Source organism: Dermacentor variabilis, chromosome 5 (genome assembly GCF_050947875.1).
Source record: "Dermacentor variabilis isolate Ectoservices chromosome 5, ASM5094787v1, whole genome shotgun sequence".
NCBI classification, from domain to species: Eukaryota; Metazoa; Arthropoda; class Arachnida; order Ixodida; family Ixodidae; genus Dermacentor; species Dermacentor variabilis.
In genome coordinates this window covers 204,769,003-204,781,343 of record NC_134572.1, presented here as the reverse complement: position 1 = coordinate 204,781,343, position 12,341 = coordinate 204,769,003, and the positions used below count along the sequence as shown (strand labels likewise).

General features: G+C 46.3%; 1 protein-coding gene across 8 annotated transcripts in view; it reads left to right on the top strand.

The window, feature by feature from the left end:
• The window catches only part of lili (LMBR1-like protein lilipod), a 306,045-nt gene that overhangs the window by 55,487 nt on the left and 238,217 nt on the right, over positions 1 to 12,341 (top strand). The gene's annotated exons all lie outside the window — the stretch shown is intronic.

Sequence of the window (12,341 nt, the reverse complement as noted above, 5' to 3'; positions counted from 1 at the left end):
GACAGGTGATCAGGTCATCTGAGGCGAGGCCAAAAGTAATTATGCTGCAGGAAACCTTAGCGGACGAAATTATGCTTACTGGGTACAACGTTATATGTAGAGACAAAAAAACGGGGAGGGGGTTGGCGACCCTCATTGACAAAAAGTTGCCATACATTGAGCATGATATTCGTCTTAGACATTCCAGGTTTCAATTTATTCTAGTTGAGATAATACTTAGAAGGAACAGAGGTAAGACGCAAAGCATTTTCTGTTTGAATATTTACAGCAGTCCTAACGACATGAGACAGAGGTTTAGAGCACTCTTCAACAAGGTGCTTTTGGTTGCCAAAAACTCCCCGCTCATTATTGGAGGGGACTTTAATGCTCCCTATCACACATGGGGATACACTTAGAACACAAAGAAGGGAGAGGAGCTATGGAGTCTTGCCATGGATATGGGGTTATGCTTGATTACTGATCCGGCGTATCCCACCCACCCGCTGTCACGTCCACAAGCAGGGACTCCACACCAGATCTTACTTTCGTAAACAACTCAAGAGGAACCAATTGCGAAAATTCAAACATGGATCTCGGGAGCGATCATTATCTCCAGGGTGTCTACCAACCGGGAAAACCGGGAATTCTCAGGGATTTTGAGTAGTCTGGAAAAAGTCAGGGAAAACTCAGGGAATTTGGGCCTCTATCAGAGAAGATTAGCGGCAATTTTATTGAAAGGGTTGAAAGTCGCGGTAGTGCTGGATTGAGTAACAGACAGGAATCGTAATGAATCGTCTTTGATGCCCTGTCGTTGGCAGGAGGAGTTGCCAGTGTACAGTCAATGAGCGACTTTCAGGATTCCCGATAATTTGAACGGCTTCGCGGCACTGCCACGTACCCCATAGAGTCAACGTATAAAAACGTGTTAAATTTCCGATGCAAGAACTCTTTGCCGTTCGAATTTCCGGACGTTTTGCCGTGACCGCAGGTCCGAAGCGGCAATAATCAAAGGCACCATCACTGCCGTTTTGATTACTTCGCCACCTCGAACCGGCACTCTCTCACGCAGATCCGCTGGCAGCCGTTGCCATCACTGCGGCAACGCTAGGCCTAGCTGCTTCGACGTTCGCTATGAAGCTCCTTGTCGTTGGGTGCCGAGTAGTTTTTTATTGAAATAATTAGCTGCTGTCAGCAAAGGCACGGACTCCGCTTTTGTGGTTCTCGCGATTGGCTTAGACACTTGGAAAACACGGTGCGTTGCATAATGCTGGTTTCTGAAAGTCAGCTTCGCCTCTGTTACTTGGTGAAGCTTACGCAAAAGTATTGCAGTGAAGCATAAGCGTGGGAAGGGCCCACGGAACACAGTATGTATTCCTTAATTATACACACGGGCACCCGGTATTTCCTGTCACAGTACGAGCACCGATATGCCTAATATGTGTACCGACAGGCCTTCAGAGCGTTTTCGAACGTGCCTGTGGCAGTTTGAGCCCCTAAAGGTAGTAAATGACACGGATTTATTTTTTTTTTCCAACTGGGGGATTTTTCGGACGTTCTCGCGGCCCCTAGGGAGTTCGAAAAATCGCTCGTGGACTGTGCAACTGACCAAGATGCTTCAAATGGTCCTTGGGGCGAACGAGTGGCAGAAGGCGGACAAGAACATAAATGACCTATGCATTAAGGAATAAACGGGAATGGAAGCTTGCTGCCGCCGTTTTGAAGGAGCTTGAGCTGAAAAAATAGTTTTAGCTGATGCCGAGTTGCAGGTGTTCCTCATCCAAACCAAAATAAACTCTTTAAAGCAGTGAAACACAACACTCGGGCGTCGTGCACTGGCTGAGAGTATGTCAGGACAGTTGAGGTTGACTTACGAGCTGTTGAGAGAGAATCACAATTGTGACAGAGTTCGGGCCTCATCCCACTGAGGTTGCTATCAGTTGATAGGAATAGCTCATATTCGAAAATATTTGCTTCTATATGCATCTCCTTTTTATTCGTATTTGATAATGTCCGACCCCAATTGCAATTTTTTTCGAAGATACTTTATTTGCTGTGCATTTTACTAACCCATGCCTTCTATTCTCTTCTTGAATAACATAAACACTGCTCGTTAGTATTCAAATTTGATGAAGTCACGTTTTTACTTTTTTCATATGCTTACTAGAGAGTGACATCATCAGGTGATATGGTTTCAGTCCGTCTTGACATAAAACATAGTTCTGCATCACTCCGGGAAATTTACAATGGCACTCAGGGAAAACCTGGAAAACTCAGGAAATTTGGAAATGTCAACTTGGTAGACACCCTGATCTCATACACATAACCATACGCATACCGAGACAGGAAACTAGAATCTTCAAATTCACTGATTGGGATCAGTTCAGAAAAATTAGGGCGAACAGAAGGAAAGTGGGGCCTCTAGATGCCGAGCAGGATCCCCTTCAGACGTGGGTCACCCAGCTCAGAGAGGACGTCAAAGGGGCCACTAAAGAAATCAGGACAGCGGAAAATATTGAGGCTATGGACAGCAGGCTGGCGCATCTGATTGAGGCCAAACAGTCTATATTACAGAGATGGAAAATGCAGAGACTTAACAGAAGGCTAAGGAAAAAAATTGCGCAATTAAACAGAGAAATTGATAATCACTCGAAGACTCTCGTGAAGCAACAGTGGGATGAGATCTGTAATTCGGCTGATGGTAGACTCAAGCATGGAGGTAGCTGGAACCTCCTCAAGCACTTGCTCAACGAGAATGAAACAAGGACAAGCAAGAGAACAGCTATATCTAAGTTGGTTCATCAGGAAAGCCAAGATAAAACACAGAAGGATATCATGGATAGTCTCGCAGCCAAATATCTCTCACTTAAACAACCCAACGAAGAAGACGAGAGCCCCGAATATACGGGAGGCATACGTGAAGAACTTGACCGGGACTTCACTGAGAGTGAAGTGAGGGCGGCTCTTCACAGTCTTAATAGTAGATCGGCGGCTGGACCTGACGGAATAACTAACAGGATATTAAGAAATCTGGATGATGAATCAATTTCTTATCTAACTGAACATTTCAATGAGTGTTGGAGAAAAGCGGTATACTCAGAGGAATGGAGAGTGGCCAATGCTATCCTCATACCAAAGCCAGGAAAACAACTCACTCTGGACAACCTCCATCCTATTTCCTTAACGTCCTGTCTAGGCAAAGCTATGGAACATGTCATCCTAAATCGACTCACTAAATACGTTGAGCACGACGACATCCTCCCATACAACTTGATCGGCTTTCGTCCCGGGCTGTCAACTCAGGATGCTATGCTGCTGATCAAACACCAACTTATACAGGCCAGCCCAGCGCATACGAAAGCTCTTTTGGGATTGGATGTGGAAAAAGCTTTTGATCATATAAAGCATAAAGCAATACTTGGCGTCCTCTCGGAGATGGGGTTAGGTAAGAGACTCTTTAACATAATTAAGGACTTTCTTAGAAATCGAACTGCACAACTCATGCTGGGTGAGCTTAAATCAGAAGCTAAGAATTTGGGAAATCGGGGCACTCCACAAGCGGCTGTGCTCTCACCCATGCTATCTAATTTAGCAATGTCCAAGGTTGCAAGAAATCTGGAGAAAATTGAGGGTATAAATTATGTGGTATATGCCGACGACATAACCATATGGAGTGCCAAGGGTAATGTAGGGCAGACAGAGACCAGATTACAGGAAAGCTTATATGTTGTAGAGAACACACTGAAAGACATGGGGTTGAAATGCTCGGCAGCCAAATCAGAACTCTTGGTCATTAAACATCGCAGAAAAGGTCGCAAACCAAGAGGTTACATTCCGGAAGATGAGCCAAGAGTGTGCTTATACACTCATGGAGGATCCGCAGTCAGGCTAGTTGAAACAATCAAGGTTCTTGGGTATCACATAGATGGAAACAATGCTAACTATAGAACAATACAACATATCTCGAATAAAACAGATGAAGTCATTAGGTTACTAAGGAGAATTACCAATAGACACAGAGGCTTAGGAGAGGACAGCGCCTTGAGGCTAATACACGCCTTTGCTCTCTGTCACTTCACTTATGTGGCTGGATTTTTTAAATGGAAGCAGGCAGAACTTAACAAACTTATTGTGATGCTCAGGAAGCTCGTTAAAGTAGCCCTAGGGATACCCAGTAACGCTGCAACTGACAAACTCATGAGTCTAGGGGTGCACAACACAATGGAAGGAATCGCTGAGGCCCAACAGCTAGCGCAGCACGAAAGATTGACAAAATCACGAACTGGCAGGAACATATTACAGGCAATAGGTGCAGAACTGACTACATCAAGGAGCCCAATAGAGGCTGAAGTAGAATTAAGGACTGACGTTAGGAACAAGATCAGAACCAACCCTCTCCCCAGAAACATGCATCCAGAATATAATGTCGAAAGGAGAAAGGCAAGAGCTAAAGCACTCTTGCAGGAAATAGAGCAGCAGAACCAATTGGCAGCTGTAGTTGATGCAGCCTGGGTGAAAGGTAAAGCAGCATATACGGCCATTGTCTCAAATTATCAAGGCAAGGTGCAAGATGCTATCACTATTGTTACCAAGGACCCCATGGTGGCGGAACAAGTGGCAATTGCTCTAGCCATCAGGAGTAATAAGTGGGCCTGCATTTACAGTGATTCGAAATCCACTATAAAGTGTTTTGATAAAGGCTACGTAGCTGGTGTTGCAGCGAAACTTTTTGAAAACATTGGGATTATGAGAACTGAAATTCGATGGTTTCCTGCGCATATAGGAAAAGTGGACGAGACTCGGATAAACCTCAATGAGGTTGCTCATGACTTGGCACGAGGACTTGCTAACCGTGACAGTCACAACCGAGCCGTTCACCATCAAGCCAGGGAATCTAGAGATCATTTAATAACATACAATGACATTACCAAACACTGCTATTTAGGACGCAGACAATTCCCATTGCCACATTCAAAACTGAACAGGGCTCAGGCAGTCTCACTGCGCTTATTGCAAACAGGTACGTATCCCACACCGTACACCATTAATAAAATATATCCAGAGAGGGAGATTAGGATGGACTGCAACGATTGTAATGGGATCATTGAAATCAGACATATGCTGGAGGGGTGCCCCGCGACTCTCCCCAACCTCGTTGAAGAATGGACACAGTGGGAGAAAAGGATTCAAAGCCCATTATTTCAGGACCAACTAAGGGCCATCCAGAGGGCCCATGATGTCGCTGAAAGGCTTGGCCTGACAGTGCCAACGTGGGAGCGGCCCGCCTTGACTTAAGAAGTCGAGCCTCCGGACCTCATTCGAATAAATGTTTTCACACACACACACACACACACTATCATTACGTTGCACTTCTTTTGAGGTATTGGATTCATGATTTTAACTACATTCACCACATTGCAAAGCGTTGTTCAATCAGGAGGTCACTCGACACATGTTCTACTTCTTCGAAGAGCGAAGTGCAACTGATGGTGGGCCAGAGCAGACCACCATCAGTTGCACTACATTGCTACATCCAGTACGCGGCACGTAGAGGAAGACTCATCTCATGCACTGCGGAAGAGAAGAGGAGGTCCCTGCTCAATCGTTTCTTCAGTTGACCTGCAATTAGTGTCCTGCCCTTTTCTTTATCAGTTCCTGCTGCTTGCGAATCGTGACACTGATGAAGTTGCGGGGTAAGTGTTTGGGATGCTTGTCAACAGCCCCACATCAAGCCCAGGACGTTTTCCGTGTGTCGAAACACCCGTTCACTGCGCCAGCCGTCGCCTACTAGGCCTAAGCCCAGAATTTGGTCCCCTACCAGGAAGTCTGCCTGTTACCACGAGTGCCCAAGCCATGGCAGACCCAGGCGACTCTTTTAGCTCTTCGATCTCCCGTGAGGTTCCACGGCAATGCCTACGATAATGCAGAAGACTGGCTCGAGGAATACGAGCGCGTAGCCAAGTATAATGAGGGGCACGCTCGGCAGGAGCTATCCCATGTGTATTTCTCTCTTGAAGACAGAGCCCCCACATGGTTCGTAAACCGCGAGGGAATCTGGCCAAGCTGGGGTGAGTTCCGCCGCCAGTTCCTCCATACGTTCAGGAGCACCAAAAGGCGAGACCACGCGTAGCGTGTTCTCGAATCATGGTTTCAAAAGCCGAATGGAACTGTTGCCATGTTCGCACAGGGCATGGCTCGTCTTTATCGTCGTGCAGACCCCGATATGCCTGAGGCAAAAAAAGCTCAGCCACCTCATGCGCAGTGTAAAGGAGCAGCTGTTTGCTGGTCTTGTGCGGAACCTGCCGACAAGCGTCGATGAATTTATTAAAGAATCGACGGCCATAGAGTGCGCATTACACCTATACAGCTGCCAGTATGATCACCTGACCAGCACTGGACCGGCAAGCGCCGCAGCAGTGATGGTTACAGACGAGGGTTTCTTGTGCCGGCTGATACGCGAATTTGTTCAAGAAATTAAGAAGCTCACTGCCATGCCAAATGAATGCACAGCTGCGTCAATGGCTGAAGTTGTGCGCCAAGAAATAAAGCAAGCGTTTGTGGCTCCCGAGCCAAATTCCCAGATGTGGCAGCTCAGCTACGCAGATGTTGTCCATCGACTGCCACCTCCGATGCCGACACCGCAGTCACATTCCCAGACATGGCAGCCTAGCTATGCAGGTGTTGTCCATCGACCGCCACCTCCGATGCCGGCGTTGCAGTATCACCAGCAGTCAGCACCGGCATCACCTTGGTACCATAGGGAACAACCAATGTGACCACCACTTCTCAGAACCAACATTTGGTGCACAGCTGACTACAGGCCCTTGTGCTTCCACTGTGGGGAAGCGGGCCACATCTGCCGTCATTGCCCTTATCGCGTCGGATCGGAGGGTACCAAGCGTTCCCATCCACTGCTTCTAGTCGTGCTTTTGACGGCAGCCGAGCGAACATTGACGAGAATTCGACGAGCTGACAAGCTGATTCTCCCGGTTAATGGTCGCGCTCCCCTTCTCTGGGACATCGTTTTCCGGCTGCAAGACGCAGTTCCACCGACGTGGCCCGAGGGCAATCTCCCAGCCCACGCCAGGGAAACTGAAGGCCGCGACCTCAGGGGGGAAGGTTGCCACACGTCGAAGTGCCGGAAATCCCCCATTGCCGTCGAATGAGAAGCCGATACAGCCGGATGATAAAGGGAAAATGAGACATTCACCTGTTCGTAACAAATGCTACAAAGGAACCCGCATGGATTTCCTTTGTAGCATTTGCTATGAACAGGTGGATGTCTGATTTTCCCTTTATTAATTACTTCTGTCTACCTTGGCGAGTTTCCGCAAAACTATTACGTCAAGCTGACACCAGCTTTATTGCAAGTTGTCGACAGACGAGATTGTTAGCGCCGATGTTACTGTGTCAATTGACAGCCACGACGTGACGGCGCTAGTAGACACTGGCGCGTACTTTTCAATTGTAACTGAAAAACTGGTGGACAGACTTCGCAAGGTGAAAATGGAATGGTCAGGGCTGCACATTAGAGGTGCTTGAGGCCAGCTACTGACACCTACTGGCAAGTGTACTGCAAAGATCAACATAGGGGATTGGTCATTCATCACAAATTTTGTTATTCTCCCCGACTGCTGCAAAGATGTAATCTTAGGTATGGACTTCTTACGCAAGTATGGTGCTGTCATCAACATACCAGAATGTATACTAACCTTTTTTCGGGACAAAAGTGCAGAACTACAACGCAAGTCATTGTGCATCAAGACGGGTTGACCGTACCACCGTTATCTTGTCGTCTTGTTCCCATCAGGTGCAACACAGAGTACGATGGGGAAGGTATTGCCGAGCAGATAATTATGCTTTTGCTCACTCAAGGTATTGCCACGCCCAGAAGTCTTGTCAAAGTAATGCATGGGCAAACAGAACTGCTGCTGACAAACTTAAACAAGCAATGATGACACATTGCAAAAGGCGCAGCAGTTGCTTACCTTGACGATGTTGTGGACTTCGGCGAACGCTTTGCATTACAACAAGAAGAGCAAGACGCTTCAGCACCATTACCTGTTCTTGACATGAGCGTTAGCTTATCACCAGTGGAAAGGCAGTGCCTTGTGGACCTGCTTCACTAGTTTCGCGATTGCTTCTTGTTGACATCTGGAGTTGGTCAGACGCCACTGACGAAGCACCGCATTATCACAGAGGAGACAGCGAGACCAATCCGACAAAACCCGTACCGTGTAGCAACAAAAGAACGTGAAGCGATCTGAGAGCAAGTGAAGAAAATGCTCGACGATGACGTTATCCAACCATCAAAAAGCTCATGGGCATCGCCGGTAGTGATGGTCAAAAAGAAAGTCGGCAGTCTACGTTTTTATGTCGACTACCGTAAGCTGAACCAGGTGACAAAGAAAGATGTATACCCATTACCATGTATCGATGATTCTCTCAACAGGATGAGGCACGCCTGCTACTTCTCGTCGATGGACCTCAAATTGGCTATTTGTAAATCGAGGTTGACAAGAGAGACAGAGAAAAAAATGCTTTTGTAATGCTTGATGGGCTTTACGAATTCAGGGTCCTGCCTTTCGGTTTATGCTCAACTCCAGCAACTTTTCAGCAACTCATGGATATGGTTCTGCCAGGCCTGAAGTGGCAGACATGCCTAGTATACCTCGACGATATCATAGTCTTTTCAGAAACGTTCGAGGAACACCTGAGACGGCTGCTGGCAGTTCTACAAACGATCCGGTCCGCCGGCTTAACACTGAAAGCAGAAAAGTATCACTTTGGTTTCGAGGAACTCCAATTCTTAGGTCATGTTGTGAGTCATCAAGGTGTCCGTACTGCCCGCTACAAGATCACGGCCTTAGCAGAGTTTCCAACGCCAACAGATAAGAAGACAGTGAGGCGTTTCCTAGGTCTCTGCTCGTATTACTGAAGATTTATGGCCAATTTTCCACATGTAGCTTGCCTTCGTATGGGGCGAAGAAGAACAAGCAGCATTTAATTATCTCCGACGGCGCCTGCAAGCACCTCCTGTACTGTCTCACCTTGACGAGGACACTCCTACCATGATTCACATGGATGCTAACAATGTAGGTCTAGGTGCTGTGCTCGTGCAGTTGCAAGACTCAGCCAAGAGAGTCATTGCATACGCAAGCAGGGCCCTCTCACGTGCTGAGTCTAATTACTGAACCACAGAAAGGGAATGCCTTGCCGTGGTATGGGCAGTTATGAAGTTTCGCTCGTATCTCTATGGCCGTTCCTTCTGTGTTGTCAGCGATCATCACTCACTTTGCTGGTTGACGAACTTGAAAGATCCGTCCAGTCGACTAGCGCGTTGGAGCCTAAGGCTTCAAGAATTAGATATGACAGCGGAGTACAAGTCTGGACTCTCTGGTCTGGAAAGACGTTGACTGCCTTTCAAGGTCATTATACTATATTAGACTATAAAAAATCATTATATTATATCATTATATTATATGAAATCATTATTATAATATCATGATATTGTTCATATATATATATATATATATCTGTGTGTGTGTGTGTGTGTAAGAAAAAAGGGAACCCAAGGGCCCGATTTTTATTAAATATATCATAGGAAGCCAACAAACATAGACACCAAGGACAACATAGGGGAAATTACATGTACTTACTAATCGAAATAAAGAAATGATAAATTAATTTTGTGCAGTGGCAAGAGGGCGTCGAACATGCTATTGCTTACACTAGCCGCACCTTAACCTCTGCAGAAACGAACTACTCTGCCACTGAAAAGGAACGCTTAGCTGTCGTCTGGGTGATAGCTAAGTTTCGGCCATATTTATATAGTCATCCGTTCAGAGTGGTTACCGACCATCGTGCTCCTTGTTGGCTAGCCAATTTCAAAGGCCCTTCAGGATGTCTTGCCAGCTGGAGCCTTCGTCTTCAAGAATTTGATGTAACAGTCATCTACAAGTCTGGACAGGGGCACACTGACGCTGACTGCCTTTCACGCGCTCCATTTGCAACGGTGTTAACTGATGTTGATGATGCCGGTCATTTCCTTTGTGCTGTGAATATATCTGACTTGGCTCGGCAACAGCAGCATGATTTAGAACTTGGGCAACTTAGAACTTGGGCGACTTATAGACTATCTCGAAGGCCGAAGTTCGCATCCTCCACGGACATTCATGCGCTCACCATCTTTGTTCTGTCTCCACAACGATGTCTTGTATAAAAAGAATTTCTGCCCGCCAGTGACTGGACATCCTTGTCGTTCCATCGACGCTGCGTGCCAATATTCTGTCTGGCTGCCACAATGAGCCCTCTTCAGACTGGGAAACATAGCGCAAAAATTTTGACACAGGGGCAAGCAGAACACAGGACGAGCGCTCGTCCTGTGTTCTGCTTGTCCCTGTGTCAAAATTTTTGCGCTATGTTTCCCAGTCTGAATGTATCCCACCAACATGCCCAAACTTCTTCCCTGCTAAAGCCCTCTTCAGGCCATCTGGGATTCGCCCACACCTTGGCCCGAATTCAACAACACTACTACTGGCCTAAGCTTGCTGAGGAAGTCGAGCATTATGTGAAAACTTGCCACGACTGCCAGCACCGAAAGATTCCACCTCAGCGCCCAGCCGGTTTCCTGGAGCCTGTTACACTACTAACACAACCATTTCAACAAATCGTCATGGACTTGCTCGGGCCCTTCCTTAAGGGGAAGCTTTAGCTCGGCTGCTCCTATCTAAATTCGTGTAAAATAAGAATTCATTTTTCTCGGCAACCACTGCACCAAATTTGACGAGGTTTGTTGTATTTAAAAGAAAAATTTAGAATCTAGTGACTGTTGGTTTCACATTTTTGATTAATGTCGTCAATTCTTTATTAAAACTTTGCAAGAACAGAAAATTTTCAGAAAACGAAACTATCGTGTTTACAACTCTGTAACTCAGCAATGGAGAATTGTATCACAATTCTGTGCACTGCATCTAATAGTACATTTAAAGCAGACAAAATTGATGTGTTACACACTAATCCAAAAAAATTTAGTTACGTATATGGAAATACAACTTTTGCAGAATCCTGTTACACAACGTAACAAATTCACGTAAGATGTAATATGACATATAGAATGTGTCCGCTTTTAATGATCTAATGGATGCCGTTTACAGAACAGCGGTATCTGTTCCTGATGCAGAGCTATTGATTTGTAAACTTGGTGCTTCTATATTTTTTTAACTTTCCAATTTCGAAAGCTCTTTCTAAAAAATCCAGGCCCTGAATGGAAATTCCGCAACCAACAGTCACCAGAATTTAACTTTCCCTCTCAAATACAACAAATTTCATTAATATCGGTCCAGCGGCTATCTCAGAAAAGTGTTTTTGAGTTTTACATGTATTTGAATAGGCCGCGTCGGAGTTGGGCCCTAGCTAAAGCTTCCTCTTAAGTCTTTTGCTGGCAACCCCTGGATCGTGGTTGGGACTCATTACCTGATACGATACTGTGAAACTGGAGCCTTCCAGCAAGCCACTGCCACTGATGTTACGCACTTTTTCATCGACAACATAGTCCTCCAGCATGGTGCACCAGCAGTAGTAATTACAGATTGTGGTACAGCTTTCACAGCTCAGATGATGCAAAATGTCATGATGCTTAGTTGTACAACTCATCGCTGAGCCACTGCATATCATCCTCAGACCAACAGTCTTATGGAGAGGTCAAATAAGACAATTGCTGACATGCTTTCCATGTATGTTGACAGCGAACATAAGAACTGGGATGATGTTTTGCCTTACGTTACATTCACATACAACACTGCTGTTCAAGAAACTACTGGGTTCACTCCTTTCCATTAGCTCCACGGCCGTAAGGCAACCACCTTGCTGGACGCCATGCTCCTCCCCGAACAATACGACATTACCATTGACGAGGAGGAAATAACCTGGCATGCAGACGCAGCTCGCAAGCTTGCATGTGAGCGAATCCAGAATCAGCACTCCAAAGACTCCCAGAGACGCTCGCCATCGTGAGGATGTCTACCAACCCAATGATCAAGTTTGGTTATGGACCCTGATTCGCCAACGAGGCCGGTCGGTAAAGTTAGTGCACTGCTATTTTGGCCCTTACAGAGTCCTCTGTCACCTCAGCGAGATGAACTACAATGTTCTCCCGGAAGACACGAATAGGCGTTCCCGTTGCCTGCAGCCTACAGATGTTGTTTGTGTTTCCAGGATGAAACTGTACGACTCACGTTGATGAGGCCATTCTCACTTCCAGTCGTCTTCATCCCACTTGTGTGACACTTTCCTCTTCACAAACCTTATCAGTGTTGCTGTGTATGTGCTTTGTTTGTTTTCCACTGTTTTGCTGTATACATACA